This window comes from Lagopus leucura, unplaced genomic scaffold, assembly GCF_019238085.1.
Source record: "Lagopus leucura isolate 7727_CA_CO unplaced genomic scaffold, USGS_WTPT01 Super-Scaffold_100002, whole genome shotgun sequence".
In the NCBI taxonomy this organism is placed as follows: Eukaryota; Metazoa; Chordata; class Aves; order Galliformes; family Phasianidae; genus Lagopus; species Lagopus leucura.
In genome coordinates this window covers 90,282,700-90,300,410 of record NW_024962263.1, presented here as the reverse complement: position 1 = coordinate 90,300,410, position 17,711 = coordinate 90,282,700, and the positions used below count along the sequence as shown (strand labels likewise).

The 17,711-nt window shown below is 43.5% G+C and overlaps 1 protein-coding gene across 1 annotated transcript in view; it reads left to right on the top strand.

Annotated features, from left to right (window-relative positions):
• The window catches only part of ZC3H3 (zinc finger CCCH-type containing 3), a 155,140-nt gene that overhangs the window by 69,964 nt on the left and 67,465 nt on the right, over window positions 1-17,711 (top strand). The window lies entirely within an intron of this gene.

Below are 17,711 nucleotides of genomic sequence, written 5' to 3'. Positions count from 1 at the left end.
AGTTGTAGCCTCCTCTTTTATCCAGTGTCTGTGGATTTGGCCACTCCAAAAAAGCAATACTGTTTTTTTTCTTAACATAGCAGAATGAATGGTTGAGTGTCAGCCAACCCAATTGACCCTAATAAATGCATTTATATCTGCGTTGACTTCAATCTTAGCCTTCCCCATTTCTGTCTCAGTTTTTCTGGGAATGGCTGCCTTTTTGTCCTGCACTAGCCATTTTGGAGCAAATTTTGCTTCTTTATTTAAATCTGGGAAGGGCAACCTGTCTGGGTGGAAATAGCTGCTGCTTTCTGCTCGTGATACAGAAAATCCCATTTCGATGACTGTTCTATCTTTGCACTGTCTATGAGTGCTGCCGATTTGTACAAGAGGCTGGTAGAAGGTTGACTTCTGTTTCTAATTTTTGTGACTGTGAAATGATACAAGATACGAGATTTGGGCAAAACTACTGCTTTAGGTCTCTCTGTTAACATGAGGTCCTGAAAGAGAAAAGATAAGCCAAATATGGACTTGATCTGTTCTATAGTTGTTCCCATTTTATTCCCAGGAGGGGAATTTGTATCTAGTGGATGATGCTTGTTAGTGGATTAGATTCTGCAGTCACTTTCATGGCCAGGGAAACAAGATAATTTGCAACTTGGCAGTCTTCATGTTGAGCATCACTGTGTCATACTGTGATGCAACATCGCCCCTCTGAAGTCATGGAATTTCTTGCTGGTTCCTTTGGGTTCTGTTGCTGTCCCAAGGTAACAGAGATCAGCATCTGGCCCTGTGTTGCTCTTGTGAGGGGGCTGTAGGCTGCCATGAGTTGGCTGTAGACAGCCATTAGTTAGCTATAGGCCACCATGAGGCCTCCCCTCAGCCTTCTTTTGTCTGGGCCAAATAAACCAGGGGTCCTCAGCAGTTTTTCTTACATCTTCCCTTCTAGACACTTCCTCATCTTCTTAGCCCTCCTTTGGTTGCTCTCTAATGGTTTTATGTCCTTCTTATAGGGGTATTTGGGAATCAGTCATAAGGAAGGGAGAGCAAGGGCTAGCAAGCACATACCAGAGAGGAGAGTTATTTATCGTTGTATCAGATGTCAGCTTCTGCCCTGTGATGAATCTTTCAGAGCTGTAGAGGGGTGAGTTTAATGGTGGTGAAATGACTGCACTGGGACAAAATCATAGGATCATTAAGGTTGGAAAAGACCTCTAAGATCATCAAGTCCAACCATGAACCATTACCACCATGCCCACTCATGAATCATGGAATCATGGAAGCTGTGAAGGACCGCTAAGATCATCCAGTCCAACCATCAACTCATCACCACCATGCCCACTCATACTAAAGTGGTAGAAGACCTCCAAGATCATCAGCTCCTACCACTGACCCATGCCTATCATGCCCACTAAACCATGCCACACTTGAACACCTTCAGAGATAGTGACTCCACCACCTCTGGGTAGCCTGTCTCAATGCCTAATCGCTCCCTTGGAGAAGAGATTGATCCTGATATCTAACCTGAACTTCCCCTGGCATAGCTTAAGTGTATTACCTCTCATCCCAAATCAGAGATGTAAGAGACACAATTCCTGCACTGAGTGTTTGGCTGAGGTTCTTCCTCCTCTGTTATCTCCAGATCTGGGAGGCTTATAGTTGGAGGAAGGGGAAGGGGCTCAAGTTAGGGCAGAATTCCTGGGCTGAGTGCTCTATGCGTTTTGGAGAGGAGGAATCTTTTCATCCAGCTGGAATTGGCTGAGAGTTCCCACTTGTAGAATAATTTTATCCATATTAATCTTTGACTTCATTAAATAATGAAGTTTAGTTCTTATGGCTGTTTCAGGCAAATCTTGATAAAACACCATCAGCAAATTAAAAACAATTATATTTTAAAGAAGCAGTAAATCTCTTACTTTGTCTCCCTCTTACCTTCGTTGTGTGTGATCAATCATCGGTACTGTCTGCAGGAAGCACATGGCAAATGCTTCTTCTATAGTATAACATTTTTTTTCCCCTTATGCTCCTTTGCTCATCACATTCTTTTGGATGCATAACAAGGAATGATTCAGGGGACTGTGAGCTGCTTTTCCAGCTGCTTTACTGAGAAAACACAACTTTTCCTGGACTATTTTGCAGCATAAATTTGATCTTCATTTCTACATTCTAATGTGTGTGTCATATCTGACAGTTGACTTTTTAATACCCTTTTTTTCTCTTAAGCCAAAAGTATGAAGTTAAAAGGCTGGTGGTACTGGGGTTGAATGATGCTCCCAGACCTGTATGTAGCTGTGGCTAGGAGGAAGTTTCTACTGTAAAATCCACATTTTGAGAGCCCCAAAAGTGATGGGCAAGGGTTTTACATGGCAAGTGATATTGTCAGATGTAATGTGATTCGTTTATGGACTTTGGGCAGCAGCTGTGTTTCTGTCCATCCTATTTGCTTGTCCCTAAATGTGTTCGTAGTATTTCCCCACTCTATTTGGGTATGTATTCTGCAGTGACCAATGAGAAACCTTGCAGGGGTGTATGGAGCATTGCTGTTGTTGTCAACAAACTCTCTCAGATTTCAAGCAAAAACAAAGATGAATGTGTTGATGGGAAATGGGTTATGGGGAAAGTCACTGCAGGTCTAGAGGTACCCACTGCTAATCCCAAGGTGATGAGTTGTGTTCTTCCCTTATTGCTGGGTTGCATTAAACTTCGCCCTGCCGCTGACTTTTCTGGAGGCGAAAGATGTGAGTATATCTTAAATTAATTTTACTACACTTTTTGTAATATTTTTGTTTTAAATAGATTTATAAGCAACTTGGGGGCTATTTCTCCAAATTTATGAAGATAATTTTCACTCTCTTGATAAGGTTAAATTTACACCTGCTATTTCCATATTAATTCACATTGCTAAGTGGATCTAATTTTCTTCCGTTCTTCTATCTAGTGAGTGTAGCCTTTCCTAATGCAATTTCCCCCTCACTAAATCACTGTGATCGGGAGTCATGATCGAGTTAAATTAACTTAAATTAATTTACTTAATAAGAGCTCCAGATCATTGTGAATGAGGTTAAGATTTATTGATCCTCCTTTTCACTCCACCCCCTTATCTCTCTCTGCTTTGCAGTAGCGCAGCTCAGAAGGGCTGTGATTTGCTTGCCTTAAATTTCATTTTCTCCTATTGACATTGCAGTTGGTCATCATTTAGAAATCTCATGGGGACGCCTTTTCTGCGGTCAGGATAGGGCTGTGCCACTTCACATGGACGGGCTGCAAAGAATGAAGCAATGCCTTCAGTAATGACAGCGTTTGTGACTATTCAGAATGGCTTTTAGCCCTTCTACAGCAGCTTTTTGGAAACACTGCTACTCCCAGCCTCTTCCTGTGGCACTGGTGTTGGGAGCCAGTATGGCCAAGTGGTGACTGATCTGCTCGGTCAACCAGACAGGATATCCAGACTTGATAGACCATGGAGCCAAGAGAAAAGTTGTGAAGTTGAGGGTGCTGTAGGATTGGAGTAACTACTGGAGGAAAAGGTCAGAGAATCACAGAATATCTCAAGCTGGAAGGGAGCCATGAGGTTCGTTGAGTCCAACTCCTGGAAGAGATAGAGCATGTTTTGCTGGGCTTGTATATCTCCAGGTGTCTTGGTTGGATCTGGCAGATGAGGATCATGGCAGGAGGATGCTCCTGGTTGATGGAAATATTTCCTCATGCAAAACCTTCCACTGAAAACCATCCACTGAAGGGATGAGTTTTATTAACAAAACCCAAATGCTGCTGAACATCCCGCTCAAGGCAGCATTGGGAAATGTCTGTGCTTTCTTCTGGGAGGAAGCCAGGAGGTATCCCAAGAGCAACAGGGGACCTCAGATCACTCACTTGTGGAGCAACAACCCCAATTTAAGACAATTTTTGGGGAGTGGAGAAGCCTGTGCCTAGTGGCTGATGTTGTGTTTATAGATTCCAGTGATAGGCAAGTTAAGCACTGACCCACTTTGAACAGTTTTCTTTTAAAATAGTCATGCATGTGTTTAAAAGAAAAATAACCTGTCTGCAAATATAATCTGGCACCAATGGAGAACCTCAGATATTTCCTTCAGAAAAGTTTACTTCTTCTCTTGAGGGATAAACTTTCCCCTCCAGCATTATAAATAAGTAAAGAACAAAATAATAAAACATTTGTCAGAGAAAGTGCCTGCTCAGTAGGAAAGACTTGTCAGCAGAGGATAAGCTGTGTATTTTAGTTTTGTTTTCTTCTTTTCTTTCTGTTTCTTGGCCTGGGGCAAGTGTGAATGCACAGAGCTTGGGACAGGACCCTTGTGGAATTGAGTCAACCCTTGCCATGTGTTTCATGCATTCCCATGCATACATACTCCTTAGGGTGAAGTGGGTGATTAGGGCAGTGAAATGGACTGGTGCTTGACAACTCACTGGGTGCAAGTGCCGCTACCCTGCTGGAAAGAAAAGATTGCTCTGTGCTGGTTTGCTCTTGCTTCTCAATCTACTGGATGCTGCTGTCCTGCCATCATGGTGTGTCTAGTATGGTTGTGGGTGGCCATAGAACCATCTCTGACAGTTACCGTCCTTTCAGGAGTTACAGGAGATGTCCTTTAGGATGCCTGTGTTCCAGGTTCCACGCACATGCCAACCTTCCTCTCATTCCTTCCTTTCCTTCATTGTGGATGAGTTTTTGGTTTCTGATTTCTCTTTGCTCTCTTACCCATTGCTTTGTGTATCCATCACTGGTAACTCAACCAAGCTCATCATCCAGTTGTTGCAATGCTTCCTTTCTAGCTTTGTCTCACCATCAAATTTATCTGCTCAGGGGGCATGGATGCCATTGGTCCCAGCAGTGTTCCCACGCTTGGTTTCCTCTTCCATACAGCATCATTGCCTTTGCCACCAGTTGATGTGCTGAGCTCTTTTCATGGTTTGGCTGTCCTGCTCCAGTGACCCTAGAAAATCAGTGCTGAGCTCATCACCCAGCTCCAAAGTGGAAGGTGCCCAATGTCCTCCAACTGGGAGGAGAAACCAAAATGATAAGACAATGACAGCGTCTCAAGGATGCAAGGTGATCAGAGGAATAGGTGCTAGGCTGGGTGATCTCGCAAGACAAAACTACACATACCAAATTGATGTGTGCCAGCATGTTTTTTCCAAGACTGATTACTATTCCTAATTCTTGCAGAATGCAGAACTGCGTGGTTGTCTTACCATGAACACTGGCTCGTGGCATAAGTGTTAAAACTGTGTTAATTTTTGGAGAGCATATTCTTGTGACTTCAGATATCCCAATTTGTGTTGCAAATCAGGGCAATGCAGAGTAGTTCAGTTGCTTTGAAGCTGCACCATGCAACTCCTCAGGATGTCGCCGCATCTGCTTGGGAAAAGGAGGTGGCAATACCCAGATTTTGTGGCATTTTTGAAAGCTGTTGAGAATTGGTTGAGATACGTTGGTGCTTATTGTTTGAAATCATTTGTCCTAAGGCCCAGCAGCTGATTAGTTTTGCTTGAGGTCCCTTCAAACCCCTGTGATTCTGTGAAATTACGGAGTGGCCGCTGCAGCCTTGATATTTGCTGGGAATTATTTCCAGTAATTGAGGAAGATCATAGAATTATTGGCCTTGAGTTGGAAGGGATCTTAAAGATTGTAAGCCATAGAATGGGTTGGGTTGGTAGGGACACCAGTCCCAATCCTGCCCTCTTCCTCAGGACTTGCCTGGTGGTCACAGGGAGCTTGGGGCCATCCACTAGATTCTTCCTGTTGTCTCAGTGCAGAAGAATTCCTGTGCAAGAACAACCTTTGACAGTGATCACCACACAGTATTTACTTTGCAGGATTTTAAGGTATAAGGCTTTTTCGAGCAGATATAATTGTATTAATTGTGGACAGAGACATCTCAGTATTGCAGGATGGAGACCGAAAAGTGCATTGTTTTTAGCAAGAAAAGCTATAGGCAGGATGGTGATGCAGTTTAATTGCTCACTATGTGCAGGATCCTGTTCTCTCCATTTGCAACCCCACTGTCTCAGAAATAGCCAGAGGCAAATAAATTATGCCTGATTTTTTCTCCATGTTGCTAAGCAGGCACTGCTCTCATGTATTCACTGAAGCACACCTCCAGGAGAAGTCAGCACGTGCTTTTTGGAGAGCTGCGCAAGGCAAATAAATCCTTGGTTTTTAGGGCTTACCTCCAACTTAATTTGACAACCAAAGCAAAAGCTTTGGCATCTCCATCCCAGCTGTGTGAAGGTAGGGTATGGTTTTCCTTGTGTTTTGCAGTGAAAAAGTCATGCACTGTTGAAATGGTCCAGAGTTGCTGGTGCGGTGTGCTGGAATTAAGACTCATTAAATCACAGTATGTTAATGAGCCTGGGGAGGGTGAGAGCTTCTGTGAGTGAGGTTTGGGGGCTGTATTGTGATCTCATACTGCTACAGGACCGGGACATCATCACAAAAGTTTCAAAGAAAATGCAGAAAACTGTTAGCGTCGGCGCTGCCGCTGATAATTGCTGAGCGCTCTGGTGGGGAGAAGCTTTAATCAAAGCCACTGTATATTGTGAGGAGACAGGGATTTGTTTTATTCCATTTTGTCCTCCATCTGTGTATTTTATCCCTCCTTTATCTCTTTTTGCTTCAGTGGAAACGCTGAGGTGTTGATCTCGATGGCTCATAGCGATGATGCTCCATTGGGATTTTGCCTCCGCGGTGTGGGTTGCTCTCCGTGGTGCTGTCCCGTAGGGACATGAAAGACTGTGGGCATCATAACCTGATGTTCAGAGGACAGAGCACCAGGGGTTAATTTGCTTTTATCAAGACAAGTGGCCGTGCTTCAGCCCTCCCTGGCTTCTGATGTGTTAATCTGAAAAGGAGTTGAAATGTGACTAATGCCCTTAAAGTTCCTGTCAGTTTTTTTCTTCCCAAATTCATTTGACATGAAAGTGAGAAGTAAACAGAAAGGCTGTGTTTAAGCAGATAACTTGGAAAGCCTTTTCCATCACATTTAAAAACGGCCGTGTCATGGATTCTGCGAATTGGCGGGTTCTATTTTGTTTTATTTTTTATTTTTTGTCTGTGTGGTAAATTTTCTTTTAATAATCTCGACGTGGTTTTACAAGGTTTAGGGATAAGATTTTTTTTGAAGGGATGTTAAACCATTCTCAAAAATGACATCTCATTAAAGTGAAATTTGTCTGCTGGGATTGGAGACTTTAGAGGCAGGAGGAAACCGGCGCTCCCGTCTGAAAATATGTTTTTTTTCTATAGGAAGTACTCTTAATCTTTTTAATGAGTATCGTATGAGATACACAACCCTGTATTGTTTCGGAGAAGTCTTGACATCTGGCCTAACATAATCCAGTCTCTGTTAGGGACTAGTTAGAGGCTTTAAAAAACAATGTCGCCTCTTCTTGGCAAAGCTCTGGATTAATCTTTTATACACTCCCCCCTCACAGAAAGAAAGGCACATTATAACATTCAGTCTTTTTTTCCCTCTTCTATTTCTCCCTAAACACAGCTGACATCTGGGTGCTTGCCTTGACTTTTCCATGCAAATATCCAAGCCCTGACTTTTCGTTGGGTTCACAGCAGTGCCAACCAGCTCCTATGTCCTATACCCTATAACTACACCTGTCCCATACCAGGGCAAACCTCACAAGGCAACATGATAGAATCATAGAACCATAGAATGGCTTAGGTTGAAAGAGATCTTGGAGATTATTGAGCTCTAAACCCACAGTTGTGGGCTGCATTGCCCTGACCCAAGTGCAGCACCCTGCAGTTGGCCTTATTGAACCTCATGGGTTCTTATGGGTCCACTTTTCCAGCCCTCCCTGGAAAGTCTCTTTTGTCCAGGTCTCGTTTGATGCCACCAGTTGTTCCTGTTGTGTCAACTGCACCACTAAGCTTGGGGTCATCTGCCAGCCCTGAGGGTGCACTTGATGCATGTTATGTATATCACTGAATATAGACCCTGTGATGCGTATATACCCTATAACCCTGCACAACTGTGCTTGTTGCTTCCCTCCTTTAAGGCCATAGTAATTGAGCTCTACTTCAAGGAACTAATGAAAACAAAATAAAACTGGGACTCAGAGGTTAACTGCCAGCTCTAAATGCATATGAAAAAACTTAAGAATAATGGGATTTTCTTTTTTTAATTTTGGTTAATGGAGTAGCAGAGTTTTGAATGGATTCTATTAAGAATAAATGTGTCACTTCCGAACCTGGGGAGGCAATTATAGATTATTTACTCAGGAACTGTGTTCATCTTGGATCAGTCCCTCTAGCAGATCTTCCTGGAACTTGGTGCATGCAGGAAGGAGTGCTCTATCAACAGGACACATCCTTTTCCATGCACCCACAGTTCTCAAAACCCAGGCTGGATCTTGCTGGGAGATCTTGTGGATTTATCACATGCTGAATCTTCATGGGTTTATTTTGTTTGTGGATAGAAAATTTTTTTACTTAAAATTTGGAGAGTTTCTACTTCCTTATTTAGCATCATTTGGACACAGTTTTGCTTTTGTAATCCTTAAACCTGGCAAAACACAGCTGTCTCCTGTAAATTAAAGCTACAGAAGCAATTCCCACCAACAGTCTCTTTCCCAACTGCATTCCTAGAAGGTTTTAGGCAGGTTGAGAATGGAGTTTTGAAATTTGCTTCTTTCCAGAGAAAAATTCCATCCGGATTTTGTGGAAAACCCACTTCTTCCTTTTATTTGCAGAAGTGGGATTGGAACTTTGGGATTAGAACTAGATGATCTTTGAAGCCCCTTCTAACCCTAGCCGTTCTATGATTCTATACGTTTCTACAAACTGCTTAATTTCAATTTCTATCTTCTAAACTGCACGTCCTCATTGCTGGGCATTGGGTTGCTTCATAGAACAGTTTTGGAGTCTCGACCTCAACCCCTTGCAGGTGAAAGTAATCCCAAAGGTACTCTCATGCTGCACTGAAATATCAAGTATGGCACTAAGCAAATGTTTTAGGTGAAATTAAGTTTGTTTGTGGTGTGCATGTTGGGTCCTCAAGGCAGAGAGCAGAACAACTAGAAATGTGCAAGGCATTGCCTACGTTGTATAACACTGCAGACTTGCTCACAAGTGGTTGTGTTGCTTCTTAACGGGTTTCTGCTCATCAGCAGTGTCTTGCTGACTGGGTGCTCCCACCCAGTTGTGTCTTAAGCTGAAATATTTTACTTAGTGTTTATAATGGGCAGAGAGCACAGTTCCCAGAGGATTTGCTGATGAGTGGTAATTCATTAGCTGGGATTTCATTCCCCTCTTTTGTCATCGCCTCTCCCTGCTTTCAGGCAGCTTTCAAAGTATCAAAGAAAAGCAGAATATCCTTAACAAGGAGGTTTATACAGATTAAAAGTTGAGAACTTTGAGCTGTGGATCAGCAGTTTTGAAATGGGACTGTATGGTCTATTGCAAGAACACAGGTGGAGAAATGGGGAAGTTGGTGTTCAGGCAAGTGGAGACGTCATCTCTGATTCTGGGATGATTTCAGGTACTGGGACTCCAGGTCTGAGATGGGCTGAGCACTTCTATCTTTCCCTGGGATGATTTCATGAGTTCTTTTGGGAAGGTTTGCTTTTCTTCTGCAGGGCAGAGTTGTAGAATCACAGAGTCATTAAAGCTGGAAAAGATGTCCAAGATCACCAAGTCCAGCCCCAACCCGTCCCTACCATGCCTACTAGTCCATGTCCCTCAGTGCCACATCTCCATGTTTCCTCAATACCTCCAGGGCCAGTGATTCCATCACTTCTCTGGGTAGCTTGTTCCAATGGCTGACCACTCCTTCAGAGAATAATTTTTTCCTGATATCCAACCTGAATCTCCCCTGGCACAACTTGAGGCCATTTCCTGTGATGCAGAAGGCAAAGGGTCCCAAAACTAGGGGCATACCCTGCTGAAGGTGACATAGGGACGAAACTTGGTGACTTTAGGATCTGAAGCAGTTCTCTAAAGCCCTTTGGCCTCACTCACTGATGCTCATTCTGTCCTGGGACATCTGTTTTTTCCTGTATAAAATGTCTCATGGGGCCATGAGGTTTCTGATGTCGCCTTTCCTTTGGTCCATCCGCATTCCCCCATTGCCAGCTGTGGAAATTCACTCTTAGCCCTGTGGAGCAGTCTGGAAAGATGAAATCTGCTGGGAATACAGTTAGCAAAATTGCACACACTGTATTTTAAACTCATTTTGAAGCAGTTCTTAACCTTTGGAAGTGATTTTTATAGGGCTGATAATCCCACCTAACAGCGGAGCATTTTGAGAATTATTTTCGTGGCGCTGAGTATTTACAGTGTCACTGGTTTTTCACCTGACAGTGACAGCTGCTTGAGTGATGTATTTAATTTCTGAATCTCTACCCTCCTGAGAGATTAGTAATGGTGTGGTTTTTGTTGTTTTTCTTTTCTCCTTCCTCTTTGCCCAAATGTTTTTTGCTACAAATGCTCCCAACGCCTCCCAGCTCCTTAGTAGCTCAATCACAGACATTTTACTGTGCCGATTGCTGGTGTGAAAATTGGTATTTAAAGGAAGAAAAAAAAAAATGCAAAAGAGCAAAGTGGCTGAATGGCAGCTCCGTGCTCCGTAGCAATGACCCTAATCACTTCCTATTAGCTACCAACGGCAGGAAAATCACAGGACCTCCATCTGAGCTGCAGCCAACTGCTGTTGGCAGCTGGGCTGCCCCCACCGAGCACCCGGGGAAGGCTCAGGACTCATAGCAAAAAAAAGCAAATGGGTTCATGGGGGCAGAGAGGTCATTTCACTTGGCAAGTGCTCGAGCTTCATTTTCAGCTGATTAATTCTTTCCAGGCTAAGCAAACACTGAGCTCACTTTCAGGCCAAAAGATGGATCCATCTGGTTCTTCTTGGCATGAGGAAAAAAAAAAAAAAAGGTTTAAAAGGAGCTGGAAGAAACTCTTGGATTAGTTATTGCAGAGTGATGCATTACTGTATGCTGCACTGGGTCCTAGCAAACACTGGGCTACAGAGAGCAGACTACATGGCTCTATCTTTGCAGCTGTATGGATCATAAGTCCTGTGAAAATTGAGTTATTTCAGTGTTGAGGTGAGAACTGAAGGTTTTATAGAATATGATGAGGCATTGGAATAGGCTGCATAGGGAAGTGGTGGAGTAACCATCCCTGGAGGTTTTTAAGAAAGAGGTAGATAAAGCACTGAGGAATGCGGTTTAGTAGGCATGATAGGGATGGGTTGGGATTGGACTGACTGATCTCGGTGGTCTTTCCAATATTAATGATGCTATGAGTCTGTGGAAGTGAAAAACAGAGTGGTGAATCCAGGATCTCAGACTTCCTCCTACCCTGTTGGGCTAATTTGATGCAAGAAGTTGTCAGATGACTATGAAAAATAACTTTTATTTTGATTTTGAAGCATTCTCAAGGCTTCTGTCTTTGGCTGGGACTGTTTGCATGGACATCACTGGCAGAGCTCTTGGAGGATCTGAGCACAGAAAGGAAAGGGGATTCATTCAGTTCCCAGTTTAGCCATTAAGAATATCTGTGAAACAGCTCAGGGTTGTGGGAGAAGCATTAGTTGCCTCCAGGATTTCGTAGGATCATTAAGGTTGGTAAGACCACTAAGAGCATCGAGTCCAACCATTAACCCCTCCCACCATGCCCACTAACTGTGTCCCTCAATGTCAGATCTCCAAGTTTCTTGAGCACCTCCAAGGACAGTGACTCCACCTCCTTCCTGGGCAGCCTGTTCCAATGCCTGACCGCTCTTTCTAAAACAGGATTTTTTTCCTAATATCCAACCTGAACTTCTCCTGGCCCAACTTAAAGCCATTACCGTTTGTCCTATCAAAGGATGAGTGTTCTATCAAAGCAGGATGAAGTAGATTAAAAGTTTTGGGCACCCTGGGGATAAAGTGATGGGGACTGAATGGCAGAGGGAGATGCTGAGTGCATTTATCAGATCTAGCCCCTCCAGTTTTTTCTTCCCCAGGCTGAACAGCCGCAGGAGTCTCAGCCTTTCCCCATAAGGGAATTGTTTCAGGCCCCTGATCATCTTTATAGCTCTCCGTTGAACTCTCCAGCAGTTCCCTGTCTGCTTTTAACTGGGGAGCCCAGAACTGGGCACAAAACTGAGAACACCAGGGAAAGTGGCATCACATAGTGTCCACAGCGTGGTGGAAGTGGGCAACCTCCTCATGATGGCCTACAGCTCCTACAGGTGGTTAGGAAAAGATTCTTCATCGAAAGGCGGTGGACATGGAACAGGCACCCCGGGGCAGTGAGCATGACCACAGACTAACAGAATTCAAGGAACATTTGGACAGTGCTCTCACACACAGGCTTTGGGTTTGGGTGGTCCTTTGTAGAGCCAGGCATTAGACTCAATTATCTTTGTGGGTCTCTTCCAACTTGAGGTATTCTATGATTCTTGTATGCAAGAACTATGTAACCAGCTTTCTCAGTGATTTCTTCTTTCTCAATCCAAATTCTGATGAGGTGAGTTGCTCTGAAGCTATTGCTTCTGCTGTGTTTCCTTCTAACCCCTGTAGAGCATTTGTTTTTTTCATTTGGGATTTCTGTATGAGTTTTTCAGGTTGCATATAAGGAAAAACTTCTTCTCCAAAACAGTGGTCATTCATTGAAACAGGCTGCCCAAGGAGGTGTTCCAGAAATGTAGTGATGCCGTATTTAGGGACATAGTGGACATGGTGGGGATGGGTTGATGGTTGGACTGGATGATCTTGGAGGTCTTTTCAAACCTTAATTCATTCTAACTTCTAAATGAAATTTTTTACCATTCACAGGTCCTAGAAATAGCATGTTTTTTGTTAGTTTGTGGGTTTACCTGCCTGGATAACCACTTTCATAGAATCATGGAATCATTAAGGCTGGAAAGACCTCTAACACCCAGTTCATCTCCATCATGCACACTAACCATGTCCTTCAATGCCACAGCTCCACATCTCTCAAACATCTCCAGGGGCAGTGACTCCACCACTTCCCTGCAATCCATTCCAGCGCCTTACCACTCTTTCTGAGAAGAAATCTTTCCTAATATCCACTCTGAACTTTGCTTCTAGATGAAGCTATAAGTACTGCTCACACTGTGACTTTGCATGGCATCTTGTTTGCTGGATCCTGGCATTACTGCACCAACCCCAGGGCTGGGAGCTGGATCTGCCCCGTGCCTGACCTTGGCACCATCCCACTTTTGTGGGACTGAGCTCCTGGAGAAGCTGGGAATCCTCTGGGGTTGCATGAACATCTGTGACTGGTGCCTTCCCGTTCCCTAGTCTGTCCATCCATCCCTGGTTCTGCCCATTGGAAGGAGGATTTGCAGAAGTGCACGGGGGAGGTCTGCAAGGTCACAGCTGTTAAAGCTGGGAAAGTGGAAAAAAAGGGCAGAGGGGGTTCCCAAACTTGGCACAAGCACCATAGCCACCTGTCTGGAGCCATCAATGGTTTTGCAGCTCAGAGTATGTTTTGATTACAAATAATTTCCTGTGGTTTTAAATCCATCCCCGTGGAAAAATTTGGATTTAATAATTGTTTCTCAAATTATTTTGGGTGAGTTTGGATTTGGGTTGCTGCAGGCATCCTGGGACTTGCTGACATTTCTGCTGAAATGAAAGTACATATATGAACAGAAGCTGCAAAGGAGAACCCTGTGTTGAAACGCCAACCTCATGTCATTTAGTGCAATTTTATATAGAAAAATGTTTTATGGCTTGGTCACTGTGACCCCTAACATCAGCAGCATCTCCTCCAGTGCAGCGGGACCTTAAATCTTGTTGTAAATTGCATTTGAAATGCTTGAAGAAAAGGGGACAGAGGGCAAATGTTATTTTTGGCATGGGAAGGAACATTCTTGGTGGGAGCTGGTGTTCAGGAGTGAGGTGGCAAGAATTATTTCCTGTTTCCTCCCACGAGGAGAGTCCTGATCTCTTCTGCACGTGCAACAACCAGCTGTGTTGCAACACAACCCAGAGCTCGGCATGGCTGTGGGGTGGAAGAAATGGGAAGATGCTGGGAAAAAAGGCCCAAAAATGCAAAAAAAAAAAAAAAAAAAAAAAAAAAGTGATAGTATTATTTTTTCCATCGCTGTAAAACTGTGGCAGTGTCTTGAAAAGTTTAGGTCATGTTTTTAGAATTGATGTTTTCTAGAATTACCTTCTGCTGTTTTTGTTAATCATAGAATCATATATAATCATAGAACCATTAAGATTGGAAAAGACCTGGAGGATTATCCAGTCCAGCTGTCCATCCACCACCAGTATTGCTCACTAAACCATGAACGGGAAAGACAGGAATGCAGCTTCAAAAATAGAACGTGAAAGCTAAAGAAAAGGATAAAATAGGAAAAAGATCCAGGCTGTTTTTCAGAGCTCCTGTGACCTAAACAGCTTCGGCAGGAGAGAATGTTTTTGCATCTGGGTAATTTCTTTTCTCTGTGAAGAACTGAATTGCTCCAAGCAGAGAGCGTTTGGGAGATCTTGACTCATAAATGCTGATGGGAATCCCAGGCTCTGGACATTTGGAGTCAGTGGCAATGGTCACTGAAATGTTATTCAAGAGGTTGGTTCTGTGCAGTGTAAAATTGGTGAATGGTTTCCTTTGCGGAAGAAGTGTTGGATGTAACAATCGTACGTGGATCAAGATAGAATTTTAGAGTCATTTGAGTTGGAAGGAACCTTAAGGGCCATCTGGTCCAACTCACCTGCGATGAACAGGGACTCCTCCAGCAAGATCACACTGCTCAGAGCCCTGTCCAGCCTGACCTTGAATGTCTCCAGAGATGGGGCATCCACCACGTTTCTGGGCTGCCTGTGTCAGTGCCTCAAGGTGCTACAGAATTGTGTTTTATTGTAATTATACATCTTGTAATTACACCATATTGAATTCCTAGGGCTACAAGAAAGAAAAGGTATGGTTTAGTAGGCATGGTGGTGATGATAGTTGAACTTGATGATCGTGATAGTCTTTTCTAATCTAATTGATTGAATGATTCTATGAGAAGTTTGTACTATCCAATTTGCAGATGCCCTTCATTCTCTGGGTAGCAGGAAATTAGAGAAATGCTTCTCTCCAGCTTTTAAACTATCCAACTTTGAGTGATGGAGGTAGGAAACAGCCTCTCCTGCTCCATTCTCCAAACACTTTTGGCAAATTTGAGGGAGAGGGACAGGGTTTGCCTTGGAATCATAGAATCATTAAGGTTGGAAAAGACCTCCAAGATCATCAGGTCCAACCGCTGGCCTTTTCTCACCATGTCTCTTATAGAATCATAGAATCATTAAGATTGAAGAAGATCTTAAAGTCCAATCCCAGCTCGTTCATGCCATGCTACTAAGCATGTTTCTTAAGGCTGCATCTCTACGTTTCTTGAACAGTTTCAGGGGTGGTAACTCTGTGACCTCCTTGGGCAGCCTGTTCCAATGCATTACCACACCTTTGGACAATTTTTTTTCCCTGATATCCAACCTAAACCTTCCCTGGCACAATTTAAAGCCATTAGATTTTGTCCTATCACTGGTTACCTGGGAGAAGAGCCTTTATCACAACCAGAGCTTGGCATCACACTGCAGAAAATGCTCCAACTAGAAGTTCTGTGTTTATCTAGAGCCTCAGCATCAGTGTAAAATCAGAGAAGAAACACTTCTCCAAGCAGTCAGGAGCTTGCTGCCTGCTTGGGGAACGGGCTGCCTGAACTCCCAGCTTCTGTTTGGCTTTTTCTGTTGGCAGTGCTGAAGCAAGGTTTCCTCCGGCAGGTTTTTTAAGATTTTATTTTATGAGAATAGTCGGTGATGACTCCCCAAGTGCCGTAAAAGTTAATGTGATAGTCTCTCTGCGCCTGTGCTCATTTTTATAATTTTTTATTTTATGAAACAGGACAGGGAGCTTAGTGACTTATTACTATTCATTTCGTTTCAATGCAGTAAATATTGATTCAGTTGGGGGTTTTCAATTTAAACCACTCGGCGATTATATAAAATATTACTAGCCTCTGAAATTATGCTTACCGATCCCTTCGGCTGCTCATTAACGAAGGAGTGCAATTTTTAGATCCCTTTGCTTTCATCATTCTAATAAATGGGCTAAGCTCCCTTTTTGCACGGAAGGTGCTGTAGACTCAGCTAGCAGGGGCTTGACAGCCTCGATGCAGCTCTTAATTTGGAGCCCATTTCAAAGGATTTTGTATTTTCTGTTTTTGAGCCACGGAATTCTCTTCCACTGATTCCTCAGCATCTCTGTGGAATGGGAACAGCAGAAGGGATGTTGCTCCCGTCCCGTTGATAGTGACACCCAGGTTCTTGCAGCATCACATATATGACATGAAGCCCAAGGACACATTTGCATGCATTGCAAGGGACAAGGAACTAGGTTTGGTACAAAGAGTGAGGGAACGAATCGTGGTTAGAAGTGGTGGAAGAATACCCTGATGGGGGTGGAGTTAAATTAACCTTGGAAAAATGTCTCCAATTCCACTTGTCTGTGGTTTGGGAATGCTTCTCATGTGGAGATGAGTCCGATGGATGTCCCAGGCCCTTTCCCTTCTTGTCCTCCTACCTCTCCATCCCCAAAGCCTCCGACTGAGCCTGTTTGGGGCTCCTGGTTTGTCCTTGATGGAGGGATATGGGACCACAGTGTCCGTAGGAACAACTGGAGCATCCTTGTTTACCAGATTGCTGGTCCTGATGGAAACAGAGCTGCGGATCTCTGCTTTATCATAGAAATCATACAAGAGTGGAGGCACAGAATCATAGAATCATGGAATGGCCTGGATTGGAAGGAACCTCAAATATCATCTAGTTCTAATCCCACTGACACAGACAGGATTGCCAAAATTATGTTGTGTTGGGATTGGTGCATCTGGCTGGAGTTTAGGGTTAGAATTAGGGTTGCTGTGAATACCAACACAGCACCAAACACCACCGTATTTTGCAGTGACATTAATGTGTGTGCTTCTTCTTGACATTTTGAAAGAAACTGAAAAAATCAAATTTAGAGGAATGTCCCCACATTCTGCAGTTGAGTGAAATGATCCCATTTTTTGATCAACCAACTTGGCAGAAAAGATCAAAAACAGGGACGAAGTCATCGTCGTGTTGCAAAGTATCTTGAGGACAAAGGAAAGTTGAGATTGGTCTCAAGTTCTCCAGTTCTTTTAAGTACCACCAAGAATATGTGATCGCCACGAGGAGGCTCAGAAATCATTGGCTTTAGCAAGAGCTGCATTAATTGGATCAATGCTAATATGTGATTTAAAATACATTGTCAGTGGAACAGAGTTTGGCCAAGAAATGGTGCGACGCATGAGTTACGATGTTGTATTTCTCAGGGCAGAGACATTCTTTGCTTCATGCTTTGCACAGCACTTAACCCTTGGTGGACTCCCCCCAAAATAAGTGATGATGTGGCCAAATAGAACCAGGGCGAGACTTCAGATGGGAGAAGAAAGAGCTAAAACGCAGCCACGTAGCCAACTCAGATCATTAAACACTGTTTTAAACACCGCTTTTAGGCCACTTTTAAGGGTGGCAGTAAACTACCTTTGCAGTAATCAATAAATTTTTAGACTACTTGCGTATTTCAAACTTGCCAGCCTGACTTCCTCTAGTTAATAGCTAATCTTACCAATTTGTTGCCGTGTGATTGAGACCATTGCAGTGAAGGTGACCATGAATTGCATTGCCAAAATGCCTCTGCGTTTGTAGATAATTTTCTGCAAAATCTGAAT